The 20,228-nt window shown below is 38.9% G+C and overlaps 1 long non-coding RNA gene across 1 annotated transcript in view; it reads right to left on the bottom strand.

Annotated features, from left to right (window-relative positions):
- LOC106098740 (uncharacterized) overlaps positions 1-18,318 on the bottom strand; it is a 46,575-nt gene extending 28,257 nt beyond the window's left edge. The window contains exons 1-2 of the long non-coding RNA XR_001225023.2: positions 18,128-18,318; positions 17,773-17,895 (exon numbers count right to left, since the gene is read on the bottom strand). This is a non-coding gene — a long non-coding RNA (uncharacterized LOC106098740). The remainder of the gene's footprint in view (positions 1-17,772; positions 17,896-18,127) is intronic.
- Between the last annotated feature and the right edge of the window lie 1,910 nt (positions 18,319-20,228).

Genomic DNA, 20,228 nt, shown 5'->3' with positions numbered 1-20,228 from the left:
ATGGAATTTTTAATTACTTAAGTGAGTGCTGTCACGCAAGGCTGGTTTCAGAATTTGCTGGATTTGCAAAATGAGTCTGCTTCCCAACAGAGCTTTCTTTTTTATTATTTTATTATATTAAAGATTTTATCATAGTGGTTCTAAACAAATGCCTCCTGTCAAACCAATCCTCCTCAAGCAAGTCTACCACTTATAGTCAATCATGATCACTAAGATGACTCTAATAGGCTTGGCCTTGTCAAGTTAAAAAATATGATAGAACCTTCAGCTCTACTTATATTAATTAAAGGCTTTGAGTGGACATAAATATATTTGAACCTGTGTGCATACTTTTGACGCTTATGTGGATTAGAGAAAATCCAAAATACATCAGACTTAAACACCCAATTCTTGTTTTTGTTAAGTCATTAAAGCCATTAAATATATATGCTGTACAATCATTCCACCCTGGAAAAGAACAGTTCACAGAAATCATTAAAAGCCCCAGATTATCAATCATTTGACACTAAAGATGGGTGGTCAGCATTTGGGGACAATATCTTGAAAGAAGATTCCCAACCGTGTTTAATAAAGTATATGAGCATAAACAATACACAATACAAAGATAAAGTCTTACTTTCTGAAGTGTTGTTTTAGTCTCAAGTGGAATAAAGGTTCATATACTGACCATTTTAATTATCAAAGTTCCTGATTTTGAGAAAGTTCCGATTTTGACCAAACTGACACAATTAATAGGCCTCTGCTGGCTCCACACCATTTATCTTTCCAAATGCAAATAGGTTTCACATTGGGTGATTGGTCATTTGTAGACTTTTCAGGGTTTTACTCATTAATTCATGCCCCGCAACACTAAAAATGACAAGCCACCCACCACGAATCATTGTTTAGAAGAATCCTTTGTCAGCTTTCGGGATATGAGTGAGCCCACTGGGATCCATTAACAGTGACATTACAGAAAACAACCGCATACCCTATGCTCTCAAAACTGGAGTTTGGGCAGTAGAAAAAGATTGTGTGAATTCTTTTTTGCACACGGAGCCATAATCTGATGTCAGAAAATGAAAATACCATGACACGCTTGGCTTATTAGTACATTCAGTTGGGTGATTGGTTCTGGTTGTTTGTGCTGCCTACCGTCAGCCAAAAGAGATAATGATTAGTTGAAGTCTTGAGCCTGAAACTATTAGTGTGCCACTTGAGAAATATGTTAAATATGCTGACTCTGTTACGCTGACTATATGAAGTAAATAAATGTAATAGCTGACTAAAGACCATTTTTGACAAAAGCAAATATGCCCATCAACTTATTGATGTTCTCACCCCTATGTAGTCGGTGTTCATCAGTTAAATATTCAACTAATAATCACTACTCACTTCACACAACGGCGTTTAAAAACCAGAGGTCAACTGTCTAAAGCAACGGACAGTGAGAAGCAAAGAAAAGAGTGCAGGCAGGGTGGAGTGAGTGGAGATTAATGTTAGGGGAAATTTGTGAGAAAAAGAGCACCAAGAGTGAAAGAGGGAAATTTTCCAAGATAATAGTGAGACCTGCTGTGATGTGTGTTTTGGTGGCACTGACAAAAAGACAGGAGGCCGAACTACAAGAGACAGAGTTGAAAATCCTATGGCTTTAATTGGGAGTGACCAGGAGGGATAGAATTAGAAATGAGTATATCAGAGGGAGAGCTCAGGTTGAGAGTTCAGAGACAAAGTTAGAGAGGCAAGGCTGAGATGTCTTGGACATGTGCAGAGGAGGGATAGTGGATATATTGGACTAAAAGTGTTGAATATGGAACTGCCAGGCAAAAGGAGAAGAGGAAGAACTCAGAGAAGATTCATGAATGTAGTTTTGAAGGACATGCAGAGGGTTGGTGTGACAGAAGACTGAAGAAGAATGCTTGGCATGAGTGACATGAGGACGGCTGTGTGCTGTGGTGACCCCTAAAAGAAGAACAACACTCTGAACATCAGTAAAGTTTTATACCAACATCCTCCACACTTGTGCTATTGTGTTGGCAAACTGTATCCATAAGCACACATATACACCTCTGCTAACATATTAAAAACAACATTTGTAGCATGTGACCCCTTCTCCAGGGCCACATGTGAAAACAATACAAGGTACACTATTCAATATGTTTAAATACCTGTCAAAACTACTTATATATGAGGAATAACACACAATAACACATAGAAAATTCATCATCATGTTATTAGTAACAGTCATTTCCTGCTATGCATTCATATTTTTCCAAGATACTTGGGGTGGCTGCAGGTCAGGAGGTAGAGCAGGTCATCCACTGATCTGCTGGTGATTGGATCCTTGGCTGGTCCAGTGTGTATACCAAAGCATCCTTGGACAAGATGCTGAATATGTATGGATGTTAGCTGGATGTAGGAAAAAAGTGCTTGTGTGAATGGGTGAATGAGGCATGTTGTACAAAGGGCCTTGAGTGCTGGATTAGAGAAGAAAAGTGCTATAAGAATTGGTTCATTTCAAATTTACCATTTACACACAAACAGAGAGGGAGACAGAAAGAGAGACTCACAATCACAGACTCACAGAACAATATCAGACTGGCCAGCTGGTATTAATAGATATGGAGACCATGAAAAACCAAAATTAGCACTGAGCACCACACACCGTTTATCTGCCCACATATTTTTGGACATAATGGCAAATGCAGCTTTTTGAGTTTGTTTTTTGCTTATTTTAATTACTGCGCCCTCTGAGCAAGTTTCTGAAGAGTTTTTTTCACTATAGCAAGCCACTGTGTTCCACTCAAGGTGTTAAACTAATAACAGTAGCCAGTATCATCTCAAGTGAAGCGTCAGGAGAAGTAAATTGGAATAACAAGAACTGGAAACTAGGGACATGTCATTATTTTCGCAGCAGCAACTTTTACTCTTCTTCCTGTTATCTCTGTCCAGTTTGCAATGTCTAGCTCACACACTTTGTCCTGCAATAAACTTCTTTTTTTCTTTTTCTTTTTTTTTACATTTTTACAACAACAGACCGAATCTGATATATTTTGCTCTCTTCTCAGAAGAACATTTCTTGCAGTATAATCAGCGAATAAAGAAAGAGCTACTTTGACTTTTATTAGCGCTAACATTTATCTCGTTTTATGACTATTATATTTCTCTTTAGGGACAGCTTCATAAAATCTTTGTCCAGCCAGCAAGCCTGTGAAGTTTTGTCTATTAAATTAAAGTTTGCACAAACATATCCCAGATTCTGTGTAAAAGGAGCTCCTATACTGATCCATATGGTGCTTTAGAGACACAACAAGATGGCCTGGCTCTTTGAATGATACCAGCAGCTGCTTGGTTTATGGCAGTAGAGAGGTAGTGACAAATATGTGGTGGATTTGCCACAGTCATTGCAAAAGGATGAAGGGAAAAGCATGGAGAATATTGCAAAAATTCCTGACTATTAGATCAACTGAGATCCAACATTTCATACAAACACCATGGTGTACGTTTGGTCGACAAAAAGTTAAATAGGGAGTGAAAATAAAGTTTCACTCCGCCACTACAGTTTTGAATTGCATAGTGGAAAAATGGATGGATTTTTTCACAAAAATGAAGGGTGATAAGATTTGATAAGAATTGTCAAACTTCTGTTATCTTGTAGACATGGCCAGCATTTAGCACAAACCGAGGCCCGGTCTAGTTGTTGAAGCAATCAAAAGACAAATAAAAGACAAACTGGTAAACTTGATGATGCAGAGCGTTATTTAGTCGCACACTATCAGCCTTCCTGTCAAAAAAACAGAAAGAAAAAAGACTCACAGACAAACCCAGCTGCTGAATCTGTGCTGAAAAGACTCACACTCAGCTTGCAAGCAGCACCCATGTATAATTGATTAGGGTATTTTAGAAGAGCGGGCCAAATATGATAGATGTGCTTTATTAAATGAATTTTATATGCCCTCCTATTTTGTAAAGTTGGATAATCCCAAAGTTTGCCAGAGATAAATCCATAATGTACAATATTTGATGAAGTACTCAACAGTATGTTACTCTATGTGATGTTAATGACCGTTTGGAAAGTGAAAAAGTTGATTATTCAGGGTGCTAGTGTGGAAAAAACATGATTTGATTGATACAATGTTCACCACTCGTACCAAAATAATTCAGTCTTCACTGAATCGCCACTTTGGAAGTGTTGTATATGTCATGGTTTTAGAACACACATATCTTCTGTGAGTACACACAAATATGCTGAGGAGAACCCTAAAATAAACCACCCTCCACTTTATTCAGGACACCCAAACTCTCAATTAAAGCTCTCTGGATGATAATTTAGATACAAACACTTCACTTCAAACACTGTTACTTCCTCAGACCCATTGTGTCTCTTCTTAGTATTTAAGTGTCCTCTAATTATCCATTACACAGAGAGCACCCACTCTCTAGCTGTAGCCATGTGACAGGTGTTAACGCGACACGTTTTTAATAATGCATTCAGAGCTCAAGTGACCCTCCTCAGGAATTTTTGGTCACATACACTCAGATGCGCGCACCGTCCTGCATGCAACAACACCATCTGCTCCTCCTTTTCCAGCTCTCTCCTTATCGCTCTCCCTTTCCATGCAAGATGACACATATTAAATAGTATTTTTAGCCATTAGCACTTGAAGCAAACAATAAGGTACAATGAATTGAAATCCGGCCTCATGTTATGGTTGCTTAGTGGGAGAAAATTGCTGGCATGTTATGTATTGAGTGTTTATGTACTGCGTGGAGGTTTATATACGAGTATCTCTCTCCCAGTCTGTGCTGAACTGTCTCCAACAAGCCGTCTGATTCCCAGTCTGACTGTTCTCAGCGGGTACAGCCTCAGGCTCTGCTGCCTCACACATGCACACACACAGACACGTCTGCCCGCGTTAAAGAAGGTACTGGCTTCTGCTCAGTATATACCGGCCGTATGGCAACCATACTCCTGGAATATTACCCTCCAGTGTTTCTGAGCACTCCACCTCCCTCCTCCATATATTCTTTGCCTCAGTCTCCTCTCAGCAGTGCTGTCAGCATGTCTTTGTTTCATACCTCCTCTTCCTCTGTCTGTCCAAGCTCTCTCCCCCACCCTCCTCATTTCAGTCTCTTTTCAATATCCAGATTCACAGTGAAGCCTCGCCATGCCGCAGCCCTCCAGCTCAATCTCTGCTTCACAGAATCAGATACTTGCCTCCGAATCTCAAAGTGCAACCTTCTTTTTTAATGCTCCATATAAACCAGAGATTTATACTTGAATTACGCTTCTGGTGGAGTGTTCAGCTAGTGTTCACACATCGCTTATCTATCCAATATTGCTCACACACCTGTGAGTTTTGGAGTTTTAGAGGCTAAGATGTTCACAGGATTTTTTTTTAATCATTCTTTACAAATTGTTTTGCATACACACTGAAGCTCGAAGTCTAATCCCAAAGTCACCGGTTAAAATATTAAATACTTATTTATTAATAATGTACATTTATTTTCTTTTTAACAAAATATTCTAGGACTTCTGTCAAAACTTTTTGGGGAAATTTTGCCTGTTATAAAGTATTATATGTGGCATCTCAGGTTTTCTGGCTAAATTTTATAAGGAAGCATCAAAACACCAGTGATGTTAAAAACCATAGTAAAGTGTAGCAAAGTGGTTTATGTAAGTCTATGATGAGATTACATCAACCAGTACAAGTTTAGGTAAAGTACAAAAGAATCCAGTTTGAATAACTGAAGTGAACTGAAACTGAAAACAATTCTGACATATCTGCACCTGGCAATTATGGTGAAAAGTAAAGAAAACAACTTCCATCGTCAAGCTGGTTTCGCCCATGACAGAAGATACCAAAAAGGATATTTCCAGTAGTGAGTAAGGCAAACATATCTGATGCATGATAAAAACCCTTGTGGATATTTTGGGGTAGTATGCTTTGACAACACTAAATATCAATTGATTAATGCGAATTAGTACACTTATTGTAAATACACTAAATACTACTAAGAAAGCATTATCTTGCAAATTAGCACAACTGCATTTTGTTGCATACAGGTATAATCTAGAAACAAACTTGATTTTATCAAAGTATGTTGTTAATGCATTTAAATTTTTACTCTTTTTTTTTGCCCAGTGTGCTGCTTAGGTAGAGATTGCAGGAAAGAGGATACATAACATCCACTTCCCTTGCTGCAAAAATTGCCTGTGCTATTCTTGCACGGGCTCAATCGGACATCATACAGACTTTGTACCGGGGAGCTGGCAGGATAAAGACTGTTTAATGTTCAAACTCACTGAGTCAGACATTTGCATTTTCATGTACAGCTCCACTGAGTAATGCTGAGACAAATTCAGGGCTGTAAAAAACAGATTTGGTAAGCAGTGATACTGAAAAGGATCGGTACTCTGATCCGATATCATGGATATTCTTGTTGTGCTGTTTGTCTGGTGGGGCAGTCATTAAAAAAAAACAAACAAGTTTTAAATCCACCATAGGTACCATTACTGCAGATCATGGTGTTAAAAAAACAAAAGCCAAATATTTCCTACTTTATGCTAAACTAAATAATTCAAATAGAATGCATGCGCATGTAACAAGAGACAAACCTGCCTTCCAACTTTCGTTTATTTACCTCCAGTGGGGGTCATATACAGTAAGTGGGCTGCTGTGTTTTATGCTAGTTTGAAATCACACACCAGCCAGAACACAGCCAATGGAGGTCTGCTCACAACCAGGCAGCATATTGAGTCTGCAGGGCACAGAGCATGAACAGACCTGACTCACCTTGTGGTCAAACAGATGCTGTTTTGAAAGTTCGTGTATTGTGAACATGTGCGTTTCTGTGTGCACATGAACGTGTGTGTGGGTGTGTTGTGGGCTGGTAGGAGCGGCTGACCTGTGACCCTACTGGGTCATTTGAGTCCAGTACTATTTTGCATAAGAGCTAAAGGTTTAATGACAATGGCGAGACCGCCTCACAGTCGCTTCCTCGGGGACAAGCCATTGGTAATTAGATACATAGGATAAGAGGAAAGTGCCCTTGTCTGAGCAGCTAGATATCAAAGGAGCTGGCAAAAAACTCTGTGAGATTATGTAATTTTCATAAAGTGTGGTTTTTATGTTTGTTTCATTGTGTGAGAAACATGGTCCTCATGGAGTAGCAAGCTGGGCAGAGCTGCACATTCAAAAGTTACTTCTTCAATTTATGTTTGAAGGGTTTCTAACAATAGTGACCCCTTTGTTTCTTTAAGTATCATGGGATCTACTATTATATTTATATATTATTATATTGTGTTATGTCCTGGCAATTTATTCTTTTGTTTTTTTTAATGTCAGTGTGGCAAATTGCCCAAAATACTAAAACTTACTTACTATAAAAAATCCCATTGACCAGACTTTGGATTTCTTATTGTTATTATGTGTTTAGGTACCAGGATGCATTGTTCACGTAGACATTTGAGTTGCTGCTTAATTTTTTTGTTATGCAACTACAGTGTCAGGCTTATCTGCATTGATCAGCTATGAGTTTGCAAAAAATATAAAATGTTAGAATTAATTTCTGAATCATGAAGTCTTCTCTCTGCACGATTTGTCTGTCTGATCATCTATTCCAAGTTTTCTATGAGTTCACAATAAAAGCTTCTTTATGAATATGTGTTTCTGTCCATTGAAAGTTTGAAGCCTTTTTGTGTTTAGTTAAAGTATAAACAGTGTATTGCAGTAACTATAACACATCTGGAGCAAAAAAGACTGATGGACTGTCACATGATCACTGTTTGATATAATGCCAGTCAGAAGGATTAAGAAAAGAACAGAGGCCTGTACTACAGCAAGATCCAGGTAACTTCAGGATTAAACCTGGATTTTCGGGGTGACAACGGTGGTTCGCTTCTCACCAAGATACACTGCCATGGTAACTCATGCTGCAAATGTTAAACAGCTTGAAATCATTACCAACTGACCAATCAGTTTTCCAGAAAATAGTGTCATCATTCCTAGAAGATCCCTCAGACTTCTGTGTTTAAGAATGATCAATTTTAAGATCCAGGTTTATTGATTTTTTCTTCTGGTTCTTGTTGGTTGCAAAACATTCTACAATAGTTTTATTGTTCCATAAGCATGAATATATTTGATACTAAAACACGGCACCAATTTGTACTTGCAGATCCTGTTTTCGAATTTGGACGTAGCCTGTGTTTTTATATTTGTTCTTATATGCTCTCGAACCCTTAAACACCACTGGGGTTGCAGCTGAAAGAATCAAAACTAAGACTTTCTTTTAAACATTGATTTTCTTAATGACAGAACTGTGGCACTGACAATTATTAAATTACAGAGTTTGCCTTTTTTCAAGCATTCCTTCCTGCCTTCAAATATAGGTGAAAATGTATTAACGTTATAATTAAAGTTGGCCTTTTCCAGGCTTACCAACTACAGCCCTTAAAGTGCAGACACACTCATGCAGCTGTTTTACTTATAATAAATGACTGTATAGAGCATTTCCTCTCACACGCTGCTTCTTAGTCTGCAGCAGCTGTTCATATTATCTATTCATATTATTCCCATAGTATAGTTTTATCTATCTTTGTAAAATCAGCCGCTCTGCTGCAAGCACATTTATCCATGTTCATGATTGGTCAGGCGCTGTCAGCACCACCCTTTTCATGTGAACGCACAGGAGAGACCCTGGATGAACTTAGCAAGCTGATAGTGAGCCAGCGTTAAGGTAAGTGAATCCAAATAATGGAAAAATACCCTCAATATGCTGAACTTGCTTTATATTACAAGACCTAATTCTCTACGGCTTCTGAGGTAAATAATGTGAGTGTATGAGGAAGCACAGTGTTCATGTGAATGAAGCAATAGTGATCCTAAATTTGATCAGCCTTTAGCTTTTGGAGTACTTCAAAAATTTGGGGTAACTTTGCTGCTTTTTTATTTTTACATGTTTTTGTGTAAACCTACGCTTTAACATTCTCCTGCATCTTATTTCATGCATAAGCTGACATTGTGAACCTGTGAACACTTTCAGGACCAAATTTACTAAGTGGAGGAAATGATTGTGTAGAATATTAAAAATGTGCTGTTGGAAGTGTAAAGTTCTGTGGGTGATCTACCAATAATGTATTAATTTATAATTGTCCTGTTCATTTTAATAATGACACATTACACGTATTATAGCAAGAGTTTGCAGGGCAAAAGGAAGCAGATCCATTAATGGAGCGAGTAATCTACTAACTGAAGTAATACAGTGTAAGCAGGGGTTAAAGTAAGCCGGAACAATCCGAAATGGCATTCCAGCACCTTCAGTTAATGAGCAATTAAATCCGATCCAGATTAATGGGTAACACTGTGGAATGAGTTAATTTTTTATGCCCTGCAGCCTGTTGTTTCAATGACAGCATGGACATACTTGCTCAGTAATAAGAAAATAATGACATCCCACGGCCTCCTTACAATAAAAATTCTTGTGACTTATTTCCAAATAATTCTTATACCCGTGCTGCACTACACCTAATGTTAGGGTTCCCCTACCTGCCCAAAACCACTTTACCCCAAAGTATAAGCACTGTTTTTACTCACGTGTTTTTCTGTGGAAACAGCAATTCAAATCAATTTGAAGTCAACAGAGAATTAATATGTTTTTGATATAAGGATGAACACTTTTAGAAATAGCTGGGAACTTTGTGTAGACAAATGTGTGTGTCATCTCTGGATAAATCTAATCAGGAAGAGTGTAGGATTTATGCAGAGGAGGGCTGCATTACCGCAAACTATTCCATCATATAAATGTGAAATCTGTGTTATAAATGACTTGCAGGAGGTCCAGAAGAAGAACACAAAACATTATTTACTGTCAGATCCTGGCCCATCAGCGTTGATCCGATATCAAGTAAATATTGCAGATACCAATACCGATACTTTTAACTTATAAAAGGCAGCTTATGTAGGGCAGAGCAGTGTGTCATGATTTGCCAAACTCTGAACACATTTTAAAGACTTTTACTTTTCTTTCCACAGTAATTAGTTAACACAACAACAACAACGCCCAAATTTTTTCGATCGTATCAATAGTGTCAATCCAATACTATTGATATTTGGATCGCTCTGCCTACCTCTACTGAAAGGTATTAATGAAGTTACAGAGTGCCAAGTGTATGTTTGTATTTCTTGAATGCCATGTGATCATTCAGCTATTTATTAAAGTCAGCATTATATATTCCAACATTTAAACATTAATCTAACCCACTTTAGGGTTGTCTGAGTCTGATTAATTGTTGTATTTCGGTAAATATACCAAGCCGTGTTCATTATAGACCCATCTCTGTGTAGAAAAGTGATTAAAAGTCAGAAACATCCACTGACTAAGTGCAAAAAGTAAATTGACTTGCCCGTAAGCACTTTAGGTTTATCTAATAATGTGCTGTCACCAAAACATGAAGTAAACCACTGTTCTCAAAATCCCATGAGAAGAGAACAACCCAGCTAAATTATTTATTACAATACCAATAATTAAAAATGCTGCATACGGTAGCAGAATGAAGACAAAGCAGGTGACGCCCTCAGATTACCTTGTTGCTGAAAATAAAAGTGATTGTTTCAGACAGCGTAAACAGAGGAAATTGCCTTTGATGTCAGCATGACAGGTGAAAGAATACAATTTGCTGATTTCACTTGTGGGTGGAGAGTTTTGTCAGATCTGCAGAGGCCCCGTGCACACACCTTGAGGGCAAGTAGTTTTTGTGTAGAGTATTGGTATGCACGTCCTCTTCAATTTATACTCAACTTAGTGCGGTGTGACGGTGCACCACTTTCATGTTGGAATCGGTTTCTCGGGAAGACTGACTCAATTTATTTGTTTCCCCCCCCTCGTTCTGTCCTTTCTGTCTTCTCCATCTTTTCAGCTGTTTCGTTTCACCTGCACAGCTCTGACTTACGAGGGCTAAAGGGTGACAGTGTATTTCAGTACCAATCTGTGTTCACTGTGAGGCACATCACACACAGTTCTCCACTCTCTAACCTATACTTTTAGATTTGTTCATCCTCAAGCTTGTCCAGCCATGCTCGTGTCTTTATTCAGGTCGTTTCTGTGTGTGTGTGTGTGTGTGTGTGTGTCTGTGTGTGTGTGTGTGTGTGTGTGTGCACGAGAGAGAGAGAGAATAGGTGGCCAGCTGTTCGGCAGTGTGCTGTGAATCTAAGACAGTAGTCTCCTCTCCATCCAGCTGTCTTGCCAGTCTCCCCAGTGTTTCTCCGACACACTCAGCCAGCCTTTCCCACACACAGATCAGTCTGAATTCACTCCATACCTCGCTGTCATGGTCTGTACATTCTGTTCCTGGATGTATGGTTTTCTCTGTATATTCACCTCTTTGTCTGCATCTTTGACAAGTTCTGTAATACATCGTAAATTCCTCATTTCAGGCATGCTGTGTCTTTTTTTGCATCACTGCAAAATGAATAACAGTGAATGGCAGCTGACACTGTTATTGTCTGTCACTTTTTTTTTGCAACCAATGCTCCATAAATAAAGCAGGGTAATTAAACTTTCAAACCCATCATACAGTATGCATGTGGTGAGCAGTTTATTATTTTTTATACTGATTCATGGGCTACTTTAGGAAACTGTGTGGGAGACACACAAACTTTAATACCACGCACACATTTGTAGAGTAGGTGGGTTGTAACAAAGTAACTGGGTTTGTATGCGTGCAGAAGGTAGAGCAGGTTGGAGTCTTCAGAGTAAAGAAAGGCAGAGTGCATCTGTGGCCGGGGATCCTGACCAAACGTCCGTATGTTAAAAGTTAGGAGTGAGACCTAAGTCACCACCTTGGCCTTGTGCTTCACAACAAGTAGGCCAAGAAAACGCTTTTGGTCATCTCTCTGACACCAGCAGCTTTGAATAAATTGCAGCACTTCAACACCCAGTTGACCTTAGTTTAAGATATGTAAAACTGGCCAAAAATAAAAAAGTAAAGCAAATTTAGGCATCATCTGCATAGCAAAATAAAATGAAGGCTAATTAACATCAGTCAAAGTTCTAGCCGTTCACTATCTTCTCAACACTCAACAAAAGTGAACGTAAAAGCTAAGATGATCAGTTCAAAGATGACTTTTATCCTGTAACAGAAACATCTCACCAAATCTGTCAACGGGCCTTTTTTCTCTTTGGCCCTGTCTCGTTCACACGTTCTCTCACTTTGTGTTTCTGTGCCTTGTACTGGCCCTGTAGTGCTGTCCTCAGATTGAACAATCACCTGGTCTTAGAGCTTGAGAGCGAGAAGAGACATTTGTCAGCTAGAGCAACTCAAACCCTCGCGCCCCCCACTTCCACCTGCCCCCCTTCACACCGGCAAACTTGTGGGCAAAAGCCCTGCAGATGATTCACTGAATTTTCTGTGTGTGTGTTTCCATCCGTCTATGTGTAGGTGTGCACTTACATTCCCTTGAAATACACACACACACACACACACACACACACACACACACACATCCATCAGTGCAGCAGAAGAGAGTCAAGCGGGAGATTGACTTTAGCAAAAGGAGCAGACAGCCGTCGCCAGCTGAACGCTTGAGATGTTTCCTTCATAGCACTCAGCTTTCACAGCAGATTACAGACACTTGCTGACTAGTCTTCAGTTTAGTGGCCAAGGACCTTTCCAGAATACTGATGACAGACAGTATAGATCTCTATCGCTGGGTTTGCTGTATTTCTGCTCCCATTCTGACTTTGATGGAGAAGATCTGAATATTCTATCTCTATTTAATCAAGTTTTAAAAAAACTTTTAGTTTTTGTATACATCTAGAATAATTCATCAGTGACTATTTTTTTTTTACAACCTATGATAATGCTGTGTCATGCATTAGAACCATGATGACATTTTAATTTTATTCTTCCTTAACAAGATCTATTTAACCATCTAACCTGTCATAATTAATCATACTGTAGACCATCAGATATTTTCATTATTTTATTTACATTGCTTTCACCTAAGCCAGTTGGATCTTGAGAGATAATTTACCATTAAATGAGCAAGCCCTAACTTGCAGAGCTGAGACTTGAGCTTTTTTTTTTTCCAGGGTCACAGTTAGGATATGAATACTATACAATACTGTAAAAAAGTCTTGAGCCACCCCTTATTTCTTCATATTTTATTTTTCTTGTATTTTTTTAATTGACATAAACAGACATAAAACCATATTTCTGCACCAACAAGGTGTTTCCCAAAGAGCTATTAGCTGAAAATTTTGCATATTCCAACATGACGTGCCTCGTGTCCTTGAGGAAACTGGGCAAGTGGAGGACACTCCACAGGTATCTTGTGTGCTGCGTTTAATTTTTCTTCCCTTGCCTGGTCTTCCTTGATCAGTTTCAGCTGCGTTCCCCCAGTGTTTCCCATTTCCCCAATTACCTTGTGTGTATTTATAGCCTTTGTGTCCCCTCAGTTCTGTGTTGCATTACACTGATGGTTTGCCTGCCTGTGAGGTTTCCGCTCATGTAGCTTCAGTTTAGGCTTGTTAACTTTATTTAAAGCATTGTTTTTTTTGTCTGTAATTTGTGCTGTCATCCCACACAAACTCGCATCTGCTTTTGAGTCCAGTAAACTAACACAATATACACATGACAATAAAATAAGAGTTTAATTCATTTTTAATAAATTGTTATGTCTGCAAATAATAAACGAATTTTTCATTTATTTTAATTTATTTTATTTATTTACTTTTTGTCACATAATGGATGTGACTGTAGTTCTGTTTTATCAGTTGCATGACTGTGTAAAAGGACATTATTGGTGTATGACATAGAAAATATTTTTTTTAGTTTTATTCTTACCATTGGTTCAGTGTATTATTCCATAAGGTCTGCTACAAGGTATCATTACAAGCAAAATATATCAATGGTTAGAGCTTTGAATAGTTGGTTATACCAACAATTAAAGATTACCAACAATTAAGACTGATTCGATAAAAATGACCATGAGATAGACACATCTAAAACCTGCAGGGACACCGGCCCTCGTGGACTGGGATTGGGGACTCCTGTACTAAATGTTCTTACTCATTAACTTTATGTTAGTAGTCAGTGTGTGTGTGTGTGTGTGTGTGTGTGTGTGTGTGATATATATATATATATATATATATATATATATATATATATATATATATATATATATCACACATTCAATACACTTTTTAGGTGACTGGAAAAGAGAAACAGCAGCCCGAGTACAACATGTCACGGTATCACTGTAAGGTGAGTGTTTGGACAAACTACAAATCGAGAATAAATCTATACAGTTGAGGCATGGCAGAGTCTTTAGTGGATTTTCATCGGTGGAAAACAAAGTCTTTGGGGCACAGCTCGTCCCCACCCTCCTGTCTCTCCTGGCCCTGCAGAGTGCAGCCCATTGATAAGGGTTTCTGTCCTTGTCACCAAGGACTGATGTCTTTCTGTCAACTCCCAGGCAGCCCTGTTCCTCATTTTGTGCTACTGTTTTGTTTCGCTTCTATACCTGACAGATGCCCTATCTCCCCTCCCTCCTCTTCCTCACTCCTCCCCCGTCCCCAACACCATTCACCGCCCTTGCCTAAGAAGCATTTTTTTCCGTAGCACGGGTGCCAGCAGCTGCAGTTTACGAGTTATTGTCTCAATCACAGCTCCTTCTTTATACTCACAGCCACCATCTCATAAAGCTCTGGGAGGGTGCTTATCTGGTGATTCCTTCCTCACGCTTTCTGTCTTGAGCTCATCCATGCATTAGAGCACCAACACGCTTGCATTACATTGTTCATTGTCATATCATCCAATCAGAGGAGAATGCTATTTCAGTAGGCACAAATAAGTCTTTTCTTCTTTTAAGCACACAGGAACATGCACAGCCATTTTGATTTCACCACCCACCTCCACATTACAGCAGTGACTGAGTCCCCTGCGGCTTAACACCTCTTGTGTTCATTAGTACTGTGCAGCACCGTGTCAACAGCTCTTATTTACTAATTAGTGACTGATGACAATAGCTGAGGCACACAATAGAGGACAATGGTGATCCTCATCTCTGATGCTTGTTGTCCTATGACAATATGAAGTATTAGTCATTCAACTGTGTAATAAGCTCTTCTGCTCTCAATGAAAAGTGTAAGAGCACAGCAGAATACAGCTTTGTCTCGGAATCGCAAAAGCTGATGGAAAAATTGTTGTGATTTGGAAAGAAAAAGTTTTATTTCGGACGACTCTTCGTCCAAGGTCAGAAGCAATGCTCTGACTGCCACTTGCTGCTGGGAATGGAGATAAAAATGTCAAAGCCATTGTAAATAAGAATATAAATAATAAAGTCCCCTACCAGGCTTGTTTAAATTGAACAGCACAGAGTTGGCTTTCTCACCATCCCTTTGAGATTTTAATCTCACCCACTAAATCTTTTTCACCCTTTCTTCTTTTGTCTTATGGTTGCTCCTCGGAGAGTCGGTGCATACACAACTGCCGCATGACGCAACCCTGAAAGGACAGGCCCTCCCAGCCGACCCTGAGGGCTAGTGAGTCAGTGAGGGTAGATTGTGAATTTCATCAGTTCTTACAATGACTTCTAAAAACAGATGGGATATATTATTCCTAAAGTGACGTCTGGTGATATTTATCCAGGTACAAGATTTTGTATTATCCAGGGCAGTGTTCAAAAACTAGTGCTACCACTGATGTTCACGTTCACAAAAAGAGAGAAAGAATGATTAAAATTACTAGATGTAATTATAAGATAATATTTATTAGATTTGCCTTCTACAAAAAACAAAACAAACAAAACTACTTAGTGTTTTAATCATCATCAAAGTAAAAGTCCTTTTGAATGTGTTAGTTGCTGAGGTTTACTTTGAAGGTGAACAGTCTCCATTTTTGGCTTATGATTAATTTTTCACAACTTCACTACTGCTCAGAGAGCAAATGGATTAAGGTCTTACTGGGCTACACACCCGGCCATAGGCAGACAAATATTTTTCAGGCAGGTAGTCACTAACCTACATGCCATTTACAGTTGACTGAGGAGGGATGAACTTTCTCGTGACTGACTTGTTGTAATGGTACTGTACCATCCTATTAAGATACCATATGTGAATTCAGTGAGCTCTTAAAGGAGACTGAATGGCTAGGTGTTTAGTTTGATAACCCTGTGACAATGAGTGTGAAAACAACTGACTTCAAATGTTACCTGGTGTAGCCCAATACTTTTGTGCATGTATTGGTCCTAAAAGCTTGTTTAGTTTCCATGATGGAATCCACAACAATTAATATTTCGTCATATGCTAATAACAAAAGAAATATGCGTTTATTATAATCAGTGCTCTGAAGGTACCACAATCAACCTGTCATTTGATGGGAAGGTTAAAAAATAACTGCAGTGTTTACTCTAATAATCAAGGACTTACTTAAGTGTTTTAAAGAATCCTGACTTGCTATGTGATGGACGGATATGTTGTCCTACAAATTATTGAGGATATTACAACAGTGATATCCTGTCTGCAAACCCATCTTTTTGTACTACAGAGAGAGAAGTGTGGAAACAATGCAACATCTGCATCCTGGGTGGGAATTTAAAGCATGCGTTTTTTTGTTTATGCACTCTCATAAACAAAAAATGAACTACCTGCAAACTCAGATGCCAGAGAGCTCATCAGCAATGCAAATCCATGAACAACGCCTTATGTTTTCCTTTGACAGACTATGGATACCTAAAAGTTAAGCACCCTTCATTCATTTCGATCCTGAAGGTTGATGAAAGCATCATGATGCTCTACATAGAGCTTGTCTGCAAGTTCTTTTCATGGAAGTTTTAGCCAACAAACTTAATTTTAATGTGACTTTTTCATCATTGTTGTGCAGCCTGACATTTTTCTCATTCAGAAACCGATGAGGCGAAAATACTAAGCAGCTTTTGGTGCATTGTGTAGTTTTTTGACATCATTCCCTCCATATTTTCCAATCATTTTTTCCTCTGACCTTTTCGTAAGTCTTGAGCCCAAATGAGTAGGCGCCAGCCACTCTGATCCTCCCTACACTCAACCACGCCTGACCCTGATGTATCACTTGCTCGTGGGCATGGAGGAGAGAAACACAGAAAGGGAGAAAATAGAAGAGAGGGGTTTTATACTTGTCTTGTAGAGTAGATCAGTAGTCTTCTGCTGCTTTCATCTCCAAACTCCAGCAATCTGCCACCTGGCCTCTGCACAAAACCTGTTCATTTGAGCCTTGGAGGTTTCTTTCTCTTTCTAAGTTCTCCTTCTCTTCTCCTGCATCTGCCCTGACTAAAGCTAAGCTAGAAAAAAATCAAGAGACGTGCACATTCACCCATGGGCGCACAATAACCATTGTCATAATGCTCCCTTATGAAACAAACTATAAAAATTCTTGTGCTTTATTTCTGAAGCGAGCAACATTTCTGCCTTGGGCGAAATTCATCTGTTAAAAGTCGTGCATTGTTTCTCCAGCCTTTATTACCGCTGGCCTTGATCCACTTTTATTTTTTAAGATCGGCGATCACCCCGCTGCACACGCTAAAATTAAAATTACCGGGCCAATGATTGTAAGATAACTGTACGCTTGTAAGATAGCTGGAGGTCCTGCATGATTTCCAAGTAAGTTCCTCAGAACCCAACAATCTGAGAAAAGAGAGAACTGTTCATTCCATTTACCTACTTACTTGAAGTATAATGTATCTCCCTCTTCTTCCAACCTGAAACACTGCCTCCTAAGCTTTTAACTAGAGACTTACCTGGGAATCAGTTACTTACCTGTGATCAGTTTTTGTTGCCTTTCATCTTTTTGTTTGTTTTCATGTCTTGGTGTCTGTATTTGTCCATGTAGCAGTTAGATGTCTTGTTGGGCATAATCTAAACTTCCATGCTGAGACGTACCTGTACAGAAAGTCTTTCTTACACGGCCATCAAAGAGAGGTTTATCACAGTTTATTACTCAAGGATGAATGATCAAGGTAGGCAGTTTAATAATACTTTAGAATTGGCTCTGAATTTAATTTGACAATAATTTCCCTACACCTGGTGTCTGTTGCAGTGACAACATCTCCTTCTGTCCCCAGGCTTTCTTGCCAAAGTCATACATAAATTTCAAACCTTAGAAAGTGATCACCTTTCATTAATCCATGGGGGTTTAAATCTTCATTTTCTCCTCATTTATCACTGGTAGTCCATCTTTGGAAGTTCTGTCTTTAACCACATTAACCTGTTTTCACTGATCGTTTCTTAAGGTTAATGGCATTGGGATATTCCATGTTGTCTTAAAGAGGTGAAGTACAGCCTTCCGGGGCAATGGTACAAGATTGTGTCCAGACAGGATAGGAAATCATTACTTGCTGCTGGCAGTAAAAAGCCTCTCATTTTATCTTTTTTTTTTTTTTTTCCCTTTTCTTCAGTGGTTGACCCTTAAACATGGTTATGAAAATGTTTTAAGGGCAGGTCACACTCCAGACTCCAATGATTTTCATGGAAGAGACAAAAAACACTGAGTTAATGGACTGGTCACTAAAAATGATTTAATGTCATCTTTTTTTTTTTTAAAGTCACCTCACTGCACTTCATTGCTTCAACCAGCTGCCTCCCCTACATACTCGACTTTCAGAGCTATCATGTCCCAACCCCACCCTGTGTTCCCCCAGGCAGCTGCCTCAGGTTGTTCCTAACTCGCACTTGAACAGAAGGCCTTTGAACCGTGTTTTCCGCACACACTCTTACATTTTTTTTTGTGACGAGTAGACTGGTTCATATTTTAAAAGACCACTTTTTTCTACTACCATCTAGCAGATGCGGTATAGTTTCACTGGTACTGAAATGTTGAAATGAAAGCATTACGGCTTTAGCTTCAGTTCACTGTGACCCATGGCTTGGTCATTGAAGGACTTCAAAGATTTTGGCTGCTGGAAAAAAACTGGAAAAAAAAAAAACCCTCCTAAATCTTTTTTTTTCTAACAGTGCTTCTTCAACACCTGAAAATAAATTATAGAGCTGGTCCATGTTAGGTCCATTATGTTTTTGCAATTTTGCCTTGGTACACCACCACCACTTTTTAGGAATTACAGACAGTTTTTATGGATTATCCCCCCCCCCCCCGGCTTGTCGATCTGATGACGCACGTGCAGAAATATACTGCAAGGCAGAAGTTTAAAATGAGTATATAGACTATATGAAATCACATGGAAAAGCTAATAATCTGTTGTGTGTGTTCTTGTTGTCCCACTACATACATATATTACTTACATACTTTGTATGAGTGATTCTCTTTTTTCAACATATCTCTGTTTTTAAGCAGGTACATGGGTCAACAATGAAAAGCAACCTCAGTGATTTTATGCATCAAAGTCATTTTAACAGTCATGGAGAATCTTATGCAGCCTGTTAAAGTAGCTGTATACCATTTTTTTTTTTAAATGGCATATTCAAAGAGCTTTGTTCAGTCGGTGGATTTAACTCCACTGATAACAGGGATTATTGCCACTTAAACAATAAAGGCAACATTTTTTAGAACAAGTTGTACAAACTGGGATTTGGCATGTGAACGTTTGATGTTTGATGGTGATCTTGTGAATGCATTCAATCACATATTGTTTTTAACTCCTTCAGCTGAGCAGCATTAGAAGCAGATTTTTTACACTGTCCATCATTGAAATCTATTCCTTCGCTTTGGCTTTCATTCACTACATGAATGAACTTTCATTTATTCTGTCATTTAAGTGTCCAAGTGATGCGACCCACCCAAATCACCACCAATCGTTGCAATGAGCACATCATTTAGATGTCAACCAGATGTCAGGCTTATTCTTCACTCCTTTACTCCTACCTGTACCACAATCACCAAAGACTTGACATATATCTCCATCTTCATCGCATAAATGATTTTTAAAGCCCTGCTGATAAATCTTGACACAATTGGCTTTAGTGTATGCCTCTTTTATGAGCATGCAGAAAGAGGCTCTTGCCTTGTGCCTGTGGCTCCATCTCCAAACACTGCTCACTGGCATTATGCTTCTTAAAATAGTGCTGAACAGATGTTATGTTTTGAGACATTAAGAAAGCAGCGCACAAACACAAACCGCCATATAGCTGGAAGCAGTTGTGGCAGAGTTTCTGTATTTTTTGGGTTTTTGTGTCATTTGTGACTTAGGGCTATTATGTCAACTTCCTCTGCACACTTGCAAGGCTGAGGTGGCTCCTGCAAGACGGAGCTGAGCTGGCTG

Source organism: Oreochromis niloticus, linkage group LG17 (genome assembly GCF_001858045.2).
Source record: "Oreochromis niloticus isolate F11D_XX linkage group LG17, O_niloticus_UMD_NMBU, whole genome shotgun sequence".
Lineage (NCBI taxonomy): Eukaryota > Metazoa > Chordata > Actinopteri > Cichliformes > Cichlidae > Oreochromis > Oreochromis niloticus.
This window is presented reverse-complemented; position numbering and strand designations above follow the sequence as displayed.